The following is a 15,041-nucleotide window of genomic DNA, read 5'->3' on the forward strand; positions in this document are numbered from 1 at the left end:
GGAGATACACTCACACAATAGTCTGTCGCACTCCGAAAGAGAATAATTTTTTCCAGCGGTCCTTCAGTGCGAAACTGGAGAAAACATGACACTTATCACAGGGAGCAATTTAAAAAAAGTAGTAAAATATTCAAATTAAAAGATGGGTACCTTGTATTCTATTGTGTCACTCCATGACAGTTTTTTTTAACTATAAACATACGGAGGCGGGCTAAAAAAAATAAAACATGTACTGGGGTTCGCAAAATGTTTTAAGCTGACGCTGTTAATAGCAGGTTGTAAAAGGATGGGCGTTACCGAGGGAGGAGGTGCAGAAGCAAATGCCACAACATCACAGCACTAGGACCCAGAAGGGTGGCGGGCCAGGGCAGCAGCAGGCACTGTGCTTGTTATCTGTCTTCAGTTCTGATACAGACAGTTGGCCGGTCTCTGCGCAGTTTTCAGTGAGTGATTGTTCAGGGGTGGGCAGTTTCTTGTTGGCATGCAGACTTGTTTCACAGACCCCCTCGCCCCGTCACCGGTTCCACTGTGTTCCTGCCCTGCCACCCCCCGCACAGTGCCAGCCTGAGACGTTCACTTCTCCTATTATTGCACTCACATCCGGGGCTGGGTTTGCTCATCTGAAAACGTAATGGACCCGGAAAAAAAGAGATGCGTTTAGAAAAGCGGACGAGCTGGGGGGATTGAGCGAGATGTGCTGAAGCAGGTGGTACTTTTTCCAGGGGAGTCACCGTCACACCGCGACAGTGGGGATGACAGTCCGTACCTGTGCAAGGGCACCGAATGCACGGGGACCCTAGGGCGCGCCCTTCACACGCCCCCGGCAGCCTCTTCTCACTTACAGGTAACTTTCTTAACTTATTTTTGTGGATTCCGTCTGGCTTGATAATATTTCTGTGGACTTATTGTAGAATTGTTCCACTTTCCCCTGCCCGTTTCAAGTTCTCCACTGATACGTGTTTGTGAGAGTAGGCGTGGCTTTATCAGCCTCACCCCCCCCCCCCCCCCTACACACACACACACACACAATTCTGACAATCGTTTCAAGTGAATGCTTTAGAGTGGCCCGGTCCGAAACTTAACTTCCAAAAAGTGGTAGCTGCGCTGTGCTGTGCATGGACAGGATTTGTTCTCAGGGGCAGGAACGGGCGGAACCAGATGACTACAAGACAGAGTGGGTAAGGACGTGAGTGGGCTGCGGGTGGCGGCTGTGCGTGCACCTGTCTCCGGACTCTGCCCATTCATTATCGTGGTGGGGTTTGATGGGGCCCTATCCACCCACGGCCCCACTCCGGCGGGTGACAGGCAGCAGCATGTGCGCAGCTCACACCTGTTCAGCCCCACTCCCTGCTACGGATTCTCAGTGAAACTGTGGGAACGCGCTTTGCTATAAGTATGTGCGTATTTTAGCGCATTTTCAAGTGTCACGTTTTACGACTCATTAATTGCTTTTTATGGTACGTTTGGACGCTGTCACACCCCCGTAGCCGTCGGCACATTCTTGCCATAGGGGAGAGTAAGTGTCGAATGTCAGTGTGCAGTGTTCGGTACAGAGAGATATGTTCACCCTTGTGGGCCGGTTGACCTGGGAAGAAGGTGCCTCTTCATCCTACCCGGAAGATAATTATTCCACAGATGGCTCAGTAAATTAATGCTAGACAGTGTTTCTCTAATCTTCAGATTAGGAATCCGAATCCCTTGAAGGCCGCTCCTCCTTTCATCCTTTCGATGACGGTATATTTAGCACCACTAAATGGGCTAATAGTAACACGTGCTGTTAGGAGTGCTCTTAAAAGGCAGAAGTGTATTGTGAAGCGCTACGTAAAAACAATTTATCCTTACTTCTTTCGACCTGACTCGGGAGAAAAACTCCCGTGTTGGTACCGCAGCACCGAGGAAGAGTTGGCAGGGGTTCAGCTGGGTGCATGGCCAGGAAAAATAAGGTTGCGGAACCACCAATGCAGCTGTTAATAATAACCACAATAACCAGTTTTTTTTTTTACATTATGTTTTTATGCTTCTGTAGTTGGTATCATGAGGTGGTAAACATCACATTGCTCAACCCACACCTCAGGGAACTTCACTGGCTTCCATACACAAATGTGTACAGTTCAGACTCCTCACTCACACATTTAGGGCCCTATACAATACGGGCTCTACCTTCCTGAACATTCACTTCTCCTTCCACCAACCCACCATACACCGGATCCGGAGGCTGGGCCTTCTTGTACATCTCTCCTAAAGCGTGTAACAACCTCTCACTTCACATCAGCGCCTTTTGCTCTCTTCTTGAGTTCCACAAGCAGCTGAAGACCTTGCTTTTTGATTAACTCCCCTCCCTAGACTCGACTAGGCATACACACCGCCAGGATATTCTTGCGGGTGATAGTGCGCTCCACAAGTACACATACCATCACATCAGTGCTTCATTTGAGCCAGTGGTTTCCGGTGCTGGGCACTGGCACTTAATTGCCAGCACCAGCACTTATGACAACTGCCACATGGTGCCGCTGTTTGTGTAATTTTTATAAATGAATACAGAAACAGTTGTCTACTAATTCAATATACATTGTAAACAACTAATACCTTCCTCCCAAGCCTTTCTTATAGCTTTGGGGGCCTGGTACAGTCTGAATTGTCACACTTGTTGCAGTGTGATAGTTAAAAGTTGTGTAGGTAATGCCGTTGGCAGCGCTGACAGTGACAATGTGTGGCGCAAGCTGCCGTGGACTCCTGAAAAGGGCCCTGAAACTTATTTCTTTTACAAATTAAGTACTGCATACCATACAATACCATAACATGATCTCAATGGGCTTAATATAGACTCCTGCTTCTAAAATCTTGCAGCTTTCAAGTGCCTAATGGTGCTCTCATAGTATGAGTGTCACACTGGGAAGTTGCTGGGGTATAAGAGAGGGATGTTCTAAGGATGTCAGTGTATTCACTGCATCCTGAGAGACTTGTTTGACTTGTCCCGTGATCATCCCCTCATTGAGGTGCTGTATTTACCAATTTACTTCCCCCTTTTCAGCTACTTCCGTGTGCTGAGGTTGCAAATAGAAGGGGCTCACATAATTTAGAGTGTACATCAACACTATTGAAAATCAAGCGGCCTAGCACAATTTCCAGGTGTAGATGTACATAAATCTTCGTTGACACAGGTTCATCATAAAATGTTGCTAGCCAAGGTACCAGTATTATTGACAGCCAGGAACGTCAAATCTATTATTTAAAATCTTTTGATTAGCCACAATTGGTGCAACAGATTGCCCCCCCCCCCCACACACACACACACACCTTCGCAGTGCTGAATTAAACCCTGTGGAGGCCCCTATGCAGTCGAAATTCCGGGCCCATCTCAGCTTATCTCCTAATACGTTTTTAATTTTACCAATCAACATATACAACGAAACATTGACAATTATTAATGTTAGTAAAAAAAAACTTTTACTTTTTAAGAATTGTAATAAACCAACAAAACTTTTAATATTCAATGGGTAAATTACATGTATACAGCATTTTCTCTAGAGAGTCTTTAACGTTAAGTTTTCGTTTCTTTCAGTTTATTAATTTTTTTAAATCTTTTGAAAAAATTTAAGAAAGCTTGATTGTGATTTTCTTTCAAGCTCAAATCAATATTTCTAGTACGTTGAAGTGTACATTGTACATAAAATATCTTTAAAACATGAGGAGCTGTATTGCTTCAGAGGAATATATATATTTTTTTGTGACAGCTGGAAGCTGCAAGAGTCCCAGGACCAATTGTGAAGCTTGATAGTAAGGAGGCTTGCAGGGCGTTAGTGAATACCTTTAGAAAAAGTTTTATTGAGGTAGGAATCAGTGAGTAGCCATGCACTATATGTGAAAATGAGGAATAAACCCCTTTTTTGAAAAAGAAATATCAAAGCACTAGCACTTTTTACGGCTGTAGCTTTTCTGCAGGGATGTAATGAGGGAACATTTTCAGCCACGTCATTTGCATACCAGCTTTTAAAGAATCTCTATTACCAAAGCTAGATAAAAGCAAGCAGCAATTGTCCCCCGCAAATCTTGAAAAGGGGTTTGTTAAGTATTTTAACTTGAAATCATAGGCAGAGCCCCTAAAATGATACGGCCACGGCTTTATTGCAGAATTATGGACTTGCCACATAATCCACCTTCTGCTGCAAATTTTAACAAAAAAATGTTTCTAGTTCACTCGGATCAAAAGTTACTAAAAACATTGCGACATATGTTCATGTGCAGTGAAAGGCCCTTGGCAAAGGCTGACTGGCCGTCTTTCAGTTGCTTATTTCTTTATTTGGTTGCTAAACTGGTGCTAATGAGCTGAAATCTTTGCACTACAATGTATAACAATTACAAAACAATGAAGTAGTACTATAAATAATGTGCTGCATTATGCTGCATAGTTGACCTTTTCTTACTGCATAATTTAGTCAACCCTGCCAAATAATTTGATGCTCCCCTGTATCCATTTTGAGGACTATTTGTACTCTGCTTGGACTAACGTGGTAACAATTATATGTATTTAGGATGGTGTTGGTTTTTATATACGCTAACTCACTGGGGAAGCTGTGGCACATCCAGAGAGAGTGAACGTCAAGTTGGGAGAGATGTAGTGTGGTAGATTCTCTTCAGTGCTGGACACAAGGGGCTGGTAGGAGCTAGGAGCCACCTTATCAATGAGACACAAAATTTCTCCTGAAGAGATATATATCATATATATATATATATATATATATATATATATATCACCACACTCCTTCTCATTGAAAAGAATTCGGGCGCACTCCCTTGGAATTCCACAAATTGTTTTATTTAACTCCGTTTAAGCATGAAAAGCAGTCGATCTACGCGTTTCGACGCTCCAAGCGTCTTGCTCACGATCAGCTTCCTGCCATTTTTTCAATACATTTAAGGCATTCAATTAGGTGTTACATCATTTCCTTTGCTTAACTGCAAGTCATTGTGGGTATTGTAGTTTAATTTAAAAGAGTCTTTGAAGGAATGAGTAATTGTTCAATTTTTCGAGAAAAATAATAACCCTTATTTTCTTTTTACATCATTGAGTCCCATTCTTTTTCTATTCCATTTTTTCTATTTTTTATTTTTTATGTGTAGATAAGGGTGAAAGAACAAAATAACAACCCCAATAGTAGGAGCCAAAGAGAACTTTGAGTCTGGACAATCCTGAAAGTAAGGACCAAAACCCACCAGAGGGTATCAAATAATATACACATAAAAAATAAAAAATATAAAAAATGGAATAGAAAAAGAATGGGACTCAATGATGTAAAAAGAAAATAAGGGTTATTATTTTTCTCGAAAAATTGAACAATTACTCATTCCTTCAAAGACTCTTTTTAAATTAAACTACAATACCCACAATGACTTGCAGTTAAGCAAAGGAAATGATGTAACACCTAATTGAATGCCTTAAATGTATTGAAAAAATGGCAGGAAGCTGATCGTGAGCAAGACGCTTGGAGCGTCGAAACGCGTAGATCAACTGCTTTTCATGCTTAAACGGAGTTAAATAAAACAATTTGTGGAATTCCAAGGGAGTGCGCCCGAATTCTTTTCAATGAGAAGGAGTGTGGTGATAAGTAACGGCGTGGTTCGGCCGTAGGTGTACGCACCAGCTGTGAGCGCCAGAAGGTCGGGGACCCTAGAACCGGCGTGTGAGGATATATATATATATATATAATTATTTTCTAAATGCAAAGCTAAGGGAGCATGTCTGATGTGTGAAGGGATGTTATTCCAGAATCGGGGGGCACAGCTTGAGAAAGCTTACCACCTGTATTTTTAATGTTTTGTTTAACCTCTGATTTAAATCCGCTGGTCATGCACAGATAAATAAATATAACATCTAATTTACAACTCTCTCATCACAAATAAAGCAAATGTTTTGGTGGTATAAAGAATAAACTAGAAAACCATGGGGTAATCATTTGTCTGCAATCTACCCACACAGGGACACTACCCCCTCAAATTGTTGAGACCATTTCAGTATCTGGCCCTGTCCTATATTTGTAAAGGATTACGTGCCAGGGCCTTCATCAGGAGGCCACCGCAGCCTACACCACCCATTGCCCCTGCTAGCGCTATCAATGACAGTACCAAACCAGGTAATAAGCATCACACTCCTACAAGTGTGACAATTCAGACTATTCCAGGCCCCCAAAGCTATAAGATTAGCAAGAGCTGCAAGTATTAGTCATTTTTTACAGTCTACGGAATTAGTAAAAAACGGTTGTTGTGCTCACTTTAAATCGGGCAAACTGCCCACCATGTGACAGACTGTCATAAGTGCTGGTGCTGCCAATCAAGTGCCGGTGCTGTGCACCTGAAACCACCGGCTCAAATAAAGCACTGATCTGGTCAGGATTCACATTGTAACTTGATCTAACCGTAGTAACATAAACCACTGTATTGACTGTGGATTAATAAACTTTAAGTATTCCTGCCAGCAGGTGACCTGATAGGTAGAACTTAGCTATGATACCAAGAGTACGTCCACGTCTTTCAAAATCTTAATTTTTAGCGTCATCATCAAAGTATAATTTTTCCCTTACTATGAAGGTGAAGACAACTGCTTTATCAACCTGATGGTGCTTAAATGTTTCAATGACGTGTCGCTCTGCATCTCATTTTGGTCATTCGGCCTTCAACATGTTCATGCAAGGTCTTAGTATACTTTCTCAATTTCAACATTTGTTCAGCAAAACCTTCAACAGCTAGGATACCATGCGCTACAAACATGTTTTTAGCATATAACTTAATTTCATATATTGTTTTTTTGGCTTGACAAATTGCTTATGCCTAGTGTTAGTTGTATGTTAGAAATATCCAGATCAAAATTATCGACTGGCATACTATCTTGGACTAACTATCATTTATATAATATCACTCCATTAGGTATAGATGTTCTGTTTTGCAAACGATATATAGGGCATAATTAGTTTTGTCAGACAATATTAAGGCCAAGATATTCTGTTACTTGACTGTCCACACCTGTGTGCAGCCCAGCTTATTAAATTGGAAAGTTTTTGCTAGATTGAAGTATGTTACATAAAAATAAATTGAAATTATACAACACTAATAATATTTGAGGCTGGCAATACGTTTCATTGAGCATGAGTAGCTCTCAATACAGAAAAGGTTGGAGACCTGCCTCTCCACGTATTGTGCTACAGGCCTGAAATCTTGAAAAACCCTCTAAAAAGTAACCTCAGATTTTTGCTTTAAATCTGAGTTTTTTAGTATTATCCATCAAGCTCAAAGTAATGCTTCATAAAACCAACAACCCCTTACACAGGTAACTTTCGTTCACAGAGAGAAGTCAAAAGCTTTTTTAAGAAATAAAATAATTTAATAACAGGTGTCCTCAATTATACGCTTTGAAACCTTGTATTATCGGAGCTAGTTCAACCAAACCGCCCGGAGAACAGCAGGAATGTGAGTTGCTAATGTTCTCCTGCAACCTTTAGATTTTTGTTCTGCAAGTGACAATTATATTTAACAGGGCCGTATGTCAACTTCGCTGTTTCCACTTTCTCTAGGTTTATAAACAACTCATCGCTACTAGCACCGCCTGAATTACTTTTGTAACAAACATTGTGAAATTGAAACAAAATCCTAAACGTAAATTACCACTGGATGAAGAGAGGCAACGATTCAGGGAGAAAGAGCGCCAAGTTTCCTTCAAAATAAAGGATGCTCCAATATTGTATAAATAAACACGCCACAATACATATCATTTCAAGTTTATCACAGATTGCTTTTTCTATATTTTTTGAATCCCTAAATGTAATCGTGTCCACATAGCCAAAAAGTAATTCGGCTGCTGACTAGAAGATGCCATGGCTATTCCATGCCCACATTTTAGGCCAGAGCCTATTTCTACCCATTTGATCAAAGACCAATCAATACTAAAATTTGTACTTTTTGGTGTAGTTTTTAACCAACTGTTCCGAAATGAGCACCCTACAGAGAGTGAATCGAAGTTGAACCTCAAAGAGGAGATGCTTTTATTTTTCAACGAAGCAGAATCTTCCTGGAAATATATCTTCAGCGTGATTCAGAGAAATATTGTCGGGCACAATGCTAGGCCATTAATTGTGTGAATTGGTTTTATGAAGGTACCTATCCAAGACTTCTCAATATCTATATGCTTGAGGCAATCAATAAATAGTCTTGAAAGAGTGCCAGGCCACCATTTGATAAAGGCTTTTAAACATCACAGTGCCTAGGCTGTCAGACCTTAGCAAAGATCACATCTTTCTCTGCTTTGACAAGATATGACAAGCTGCCATCATATTCTATAGGTGGAAATACTTTCATTATGTTATTTCTCAACGTTGGTGAGTACATTTTTCCCATGTATGCCTGATTCCTATAGCTTTTAGATGTGGTAAGGTGATTGGTCACTGTTCACACAGCTTTGGTAGTGTGGCAACGGGGCGGTACTGCAGCCGCATCATCAAACTCGTAATCGTGTCCCAAGTGTGCTCTCATTGGGACAGGGACTGTCGTCCCTGACATGCATAGAGCACAGTGGTTGCAGAATACTGTGCTACTGAATTAAAAGAAAAGGTCTTTTAACCTGTGAGACATGAATGTGCACTTACAGGCCCATTCTTCTAAAAAGAACTGCTGTTCCCTATGAGCCTGCATCATTAATGCCGACATCCCAGGTAACCAGTACTTAGCGCCAGGACACCTCAGGGTAACAGTGCGCTCTATAAGTATAAATAACATAACATAGCATTGTGCGTGTGTGCTAGAATTAATAGTGTGCAATACACAAGTGATACAGGCCTGCGAGTTCCGTTATGAAAGCCCACAGCCTGGACTAGAGTACAAGATGGAGAAGAGGTTGCTTTCCCCTAACAGCATATGGGTTTTGCTGGTATCTCCTAGATGGGAGAGGGGTACACCAGATGCTTTAGTGAGGAAAGAGGAGGCAGGTTTTCTTTAATAGTGTCAGGGCCCCTGCTGATACGTTTAGTTGTAAATGGCTCTGACTGCAGCTGGTGTTAGGTAGATGGCTGGAGTGTAAGGGCGATGCCTACAGTATCTGTTGTTAGGGAAAGGAGTTGTTAGAAGGATCACATAATCTTGTCTCAGCTTTCTTGTTTCTCTTTCTACTTCTGTGTTGGGCACTCCATTTGCAGACTGTCCTACTGGGCAGACTAGCATTGCAGAGAAAGGCCGGTCTGGAAAGTGGCCTGGCAGTTACTCATGAAAGGGGAACAGACCCAAACCAGTTCCATGGAAGCAGCCTTGTAATACTCATCCTCGATCTGCTCTATTGGTACAAAGATGGGAGTCCAACACCCATCGTTGTTTGTTATTGTAGTCTCTACTACCAAGGGGGGGGGGGGACTACCTCAAAGAATACCAACGACTGCTATGCGGGTTGGTTTTACACTGACAGCATCTCTCTAGATACGAGGGAAAATCACCTGATCTGAATTACAGGCCTGTCCTGGATGTCAAGACATCCTCCCTTTAAATGGAAGGAAGCGTGAACCCACCAGGAGGTGTGGACCATGTAAACGACTGCAGTTATTGACCCTTGCATAGGGTCAATTTGACAGAGCCTCACTAAACAGCTGTGCTGACAGAATTGTGGTACTGCTAGCGGGCAATGCAATTGCCACCACATACCTCCATCATAGCTACCAAGGCACCTGGAGCTGTGTGCCCAAGTGGTAAGCCTGACCGAAGCTGGGATAAGTGCCAGCTGGTGCCCCGTGTGCTCCACAAGTGGAGTGCATGACCATGGCACTGCCACTCGGCTAGGACCAGTCCAGAAGGCCAAGTGATCAGAGAGTGCCTTATGGATGCCTCGTGAAGAATCAAGGCTGCCTCCTTGAGGCACTTCAGCTGAAGACAGCGTCTAGCGACTGCCAGGCCAGCGATCAGGCACCAGCAATCTTGTGCCCATAGCACTCAAGTAGAAGTGGCAAGTACTCTCCGGAGTGTTGGAGTGAGCTGCACTGTGAGTCAAGATCTCACTAGAATGTCAGAGTGACACGCGATTCACAGCCAGTCACCCAGAAAAGGGCCACTGACTTCGCTCCTGCCTGTACCTTCCGATAAGCATGCAGCACTGTAAGCAGATCTCCGGAAGACTGCTCTGTGGTGCCTGGAGCTCCCTCTGACCGGTGAGATCCCACTACTGTGGGAGGGCTGAACATAGACTGGTGCTGCTTCTATTACCTGGGTGAGAGACTTACGACTGAGGGGAACTCGCTCCAAGAGACTGCGTGCTACAATCAAGGGAGGACTAGAGCATGAGCTACTTTATCGCTTTCCTGGAACTCTGAAGTCGAAGGGGGCAGGGAACCCAAAGAAAGAGGACACTCATGAAGGGATAGCTGGAGGGGTAATTGGATTAGTTGGCAGAGGCTCGGAAAGCCATAGCCTCTCACATGTGAATCAATTATTCATCCATTATTGAATGTGTGGTGGGCACGTACGTCTTATGTGTAATTCAATAATTGTCTTTTCTACAAAGAGAAGCAGTGGGCTGGACATTGATCTTATTGTGCTGCTTAGAGGTGTTCAAGGGGGTGGTATTGATTCTTGATCCTGAGTGTCCACTCACTGACTGCTATGAGAAGCCTGTGACCGTTTGCCTCACTACCACTGAGAGTCAAGTGTGGAAGGGTTGTGCTTGGCCCTGTCTGCTGAGCCATAGTAAGACAGGTCTCAGGACAGAATTAGCAAATTCCCCAAAGTTGTGGCCCAGTAACTACTGCCTGTCCTTGGCCTCCTGGATGGGGTCTGACAGAAGGGGAAGCCTTTTTCACACTCCCTGCTATTTGCAGTTTGGAAATGGACAAAGAAGCCCTTTTTGCTTTGAAAATACTGTTTTCCCTTGTAAAAGGGGGGTTGAACACTTTGATGAGCTCTTTAGCAGCTGCAACCCATGCCATGTTGTGAATCAGAGGATTTGTGACTGAAAAATGGCTTTGTACATCTAACCCCAAGTTTTTTGGAAGCAAACACTGCAGTGAAATTCCCCAAAGTTAGTAAAATTGCACTTTGCACAGTTTTTAAGAATTGTTCCTGACTAAAGGCTCTTGACTTCAATGTCAATGTCAATGTCAAATAACTTTATTCGGTTATTTAAAAAAACAACCATAAAAGCATTACAAACAAAACATATATTATCACATGATTACATAAATAGGGTTTTTAAAAAGTGAGGGAAAATGACTTGATTGTATTTGGCATTTATGATTATAAGATTAAGATAGCACATTTTTACAGGCAAGGCATACACTTTAGTGGTAATCAGACAAGACATCAGAGAAGTAAAAATAATTAGGCTAAAAACTATATCAGTTGCAAGAGTAGTTAGCCCTCCATACTTTTTCTGAATTTGAGTGCCATTTTCAAGAAACTACACACAAATAGAGCACAATCCCACCCTAACATCTGCAAATAATAGAGTGCTGGTTTATATTGAGAGAAGTGTAGTTTTTTAAGACAAGGTTTTAAAAAGAGCCTACGTGGCGTTTCATAAAATGGGCAAAAAAATAAAAAGTGTTCCAGATCTTGCGGAGACGTTTCGTCGCAGCCGCAAGCCGGCAACACTTGTCCACGATAAGCTCCCTTTGGCATAGCCAGCAATAAGTGAAATAAGTCCAGCCTAAATCTTGTCAACAGGAAACGATCATAACCAGTCATTGGCCATGACAGGTACGGTTCCATAACCATTGTTGTTTTTAACACCACGTGTTTACGTACGCTTCCCTTCATTATTTCACCAGCCTCCCTATCTAGATAGCCTAAAGTGATAAAGGCCTTTTTTACAGACAAAACATCCTGTTTCGTGATAGAATTGGGGTTTTGGAAAAGTTCAGGGCGCCCAATTTCCCCAAAACAATTGTTTAAATAACTTAACCAGGGGACCTTAAACCAGTTTTCCCATGTTAATGCTTCCCTCAGTATTAGCTGGGTGAGGGGGACATCACTGTTTGTCCAACATTGTAGCCAGCATACTAAGGGTTTAGCTGCTATTTTGTCGCATAGGAATGGTACTCCTAGCTCCTCATGTACGGAAAAGTTAGCTGTTCCAACGGGGACCCTTAATATCTTTTTGAGAAAGTTATTTTCCACTATCTCAAGTGCCCCTAGTGGGACATGTCCCCATAGCTCACCTCCGTAGGATGCTATGGCGATGCTCTTAGCCTGGTAAAGTTTGAGTAATGCTGTCACTGGGCTGTTGCCCATTTTTCTTGCGAAATTAAGTATGGCAGCATTTGCCCTAATTACCTCTCCCCTTTTTTTTTGGACTACAGGTCCCCAATTCATTTGATGGTCGAATAGGACCCCTAGGTAGGAGAAGGTTTTAGTGGTAGGAATTTTTGACCCGTTCACGTTTAAACAGTCCGGTTTTTTACTGCCTTGGCCAACCTTCATTACGAAGGATTTAGAGTTATTTATACTCAAATCACGTGATTTCATAAATGTAAAGAAGGAGTTCAGTAATGTTTGAAGGCCATTAGCAGTTCTAGACAAGAGGACTGCGTCGTCCGCATAAAGCAGGACTGGCAATCCCTTGCGGCCGATATAGGGGTAATCTGCTCCTGTGCTTAAAAGGTGCTCTTCCAGGTCGTTTATGTATAAATTAAAAAGGAACGGGGCTAAGATGCATCCTTGGCGGACACCCCGGTGCACACTGAATTCTTCTGTCACTTTTAGATCCTGTGTGAACCGGACATTTGCCCTTGTGTCAGAGTGCATATCTGCCAGAAAATTAATTATATTCTGCTCTACGCCCATTTTTGCCATGGCAGTCCAGAGGCCTCTGCGGCTCACACAGTCAAATGCAGACGAGAGGTCCATGAACGCCATGTGGATTGTACCTGCACGGGACTTAGTATATTTCCCTATAATTAGATACAGATTCAGACACTGTGTAACGGTGGAGTGGCCAGGTCTGAAACCGTATTGAATGGGGGATATTATTTTATTTTCGTCAGCCCATGTGACCAGTCTATTTAAGATTACGCCCCCCACTACTTTGACAATAGAGTTAATTAGGGATATTGGTCTATAGCAGAGGGGGCTATTGCGGTCTCCTTTCTTGAACACGGGTACGATGGTAGATACCCCCCAAGACTTAGGGCATCCAGAAATCACTGCCGCGTTTATTACTGAGGTGAGGACTGGTGCCCATAATGAGCTGCAGGATTTAAAAAGGTCCGGTGGTAAGTTATCCGGTCCCGGAGCCTTATTGCTGGTAAGCCCTTCAATTCCTTTCTCGACCTCGTTTATTGTGAAGAGCAGTAATTTTTCCTTTGATGCAGTGTAAGTGCGTTCTGCCTGTAATTCGTTGCCTTTAAAAATAGAACTAAAATGATTAACCCACTCTTCTTCTGGGATATTTGTGCCCATTGAGAAATCAATTCGGTTATCGAAAAGGGGTTTATTTATAATGTCCCAGAATTTTGCACTATTTCTTAGAATTTCAGGGTCTAATAAAGACTCCCATGCGTTTTTTTTTACCTCTATTTTACGGGTTGCGAGGGCCTTTTTATGCCTAGCACGCACAACTTTTATTAGTGCCTTATCTCTGGGTTTAGTTTTTAATGCCGCCTTGAGCTCACGGCTAACCTTGGAACAGTCTTTGTCAAACCATTTCGGGTTATTGTTTATGCTCCCTCTGGTTGTCACCGTTAATAATGATCCTACTTTAATTGCAACTCCCTCAAAGGATGCCAAGATTTGTTGTGGTGTTGATGCGGGTGATGTACATAATGAAAATTCAGTGCTACAGGTCTTGTTGATGGATTTATACAAGTTTTCATGATTCACCATTGACCATTTTAAGCGACGCTTCCCATTTATATGTTTTATGAACCCACGATCCATGTGTGGCTTTCGCTGTTCAAAAATTCCCGCATCCATTGTAATACATATAGGATTATGGTCACTATAAATACTCATTTGGATTTGGAAATTCAGGACAGTATTGGCAAGGTCAGCAGATAGTAAAATGTGGTCTATGTATGAACCAGTGGTGTGACCTTTGAACGTAGGAATAGAAAAGAGAGTTTGGTCCGCCACTGTTGACATAGCAGACATTAAGTTGTTTTCGTTCAATAGTGAGTTCAAGTTTATTTCACGCCGTGTGTGTTCAAAGTGGAAACCTTCCAGATCGTTACAACCTAGTTGGTTAATGGTAGTCTCTCCTGGGTTTCCGCATGGATGAGTGTTGAAGTCACCAACTAGTAGCAACTGGCGGGACAATCTATTCGCATTTTCCCTCAAAAAGTCACAAAGAAATTGGATATTACAATCACCCGAATGGTTAATTGCATTGTAAAAATTAATCAGTGTATAGGTAGTATATCCCCTCTTCAGCTCTAGAACCTGGATATTTCGATTACCAGTGTGAAACTCAGATTTAGAACATTTAAGAGCTAGATTGACGTAAATTGCCAAACCCCCTTTTGCTCTCCCACTGGTAGAGGGTTCTGCCGGGATAAAGAAACTCTGGTAGCCCTCAATATGTACGTTTTTCCCCACCAACCATGTTTCCTGTAAACAAATTATTGCATATTGTTTAACTAAAGACAACCAGCCGTCATCATTGTACTTGTTACAGAGCCCAGTAATATTCCAAGATAACAGACTTTTGTTACAATGTGGAGATGGGAAAGAAGTTTCAATATTTATTTCTTTGTTAGATTTTTCAGGTTGGATAGCTGGTATTTCCCTTAATTCTCTGACTTCCAGTCCCTCCCCAAAGTTGTGTTTTATGTCATTAGTTAAAGAATTACATGTGTCTGGTGGGTTGGTAGAACAATTTCTCTCGGCTGGCGAGGCAAGTAAATCATGAGTATGTTCATTCATCACAATTGGATAATTCTCGTATCTTGATTCAGCGCCCTGATGTCTATAATTACCAGCGCTAGGGGGAAGGGGTGTATCAGATAGTCATTCTACCCCATCCAAACCTCCCTGTCCGTAAAGGGCGTTAAACCTGTTTGAGGTAGGGATGTTGTACTAATAGT

General features: G+C 42.4%; 1 protein-coding gene across 1 annotated transcript in view; it reads left to right on the top strand.

Moving 5' to 3' along the window:
• Nucleotides 1–325: 325 nt before the first annotated feature.
• PLEKHA2 (pleckstrin homology domain containing A2) overlaps nt 326–15,041 on the top strand; it is a 662,181-nt gene continuing 647,465 nt past the window's right edge. The window contains exon 1 of the mRNA XM_078666480.1: nt 326–844. The gene's annotated coding sequence lies outside the window, so the exon portion shown is untranslated. The remainder of the gene's footprint in view (nt 845–15,041) is intronic.

Source organism: Lissotriton helveticus, chromosome 11, assembly GCF_964261635.1.
Source record: "Lissotriton helveticus chromosome 11, aLisHel1.1, whole genome shotgun sequence".
Classification (NCBI taxonomy): domain Eukaryota; kingdom Metazoa; phylum Chordata; class Amphibia; order Caudata; family Salamandridae; genus Lissotriton; species Lissotriton helveticus.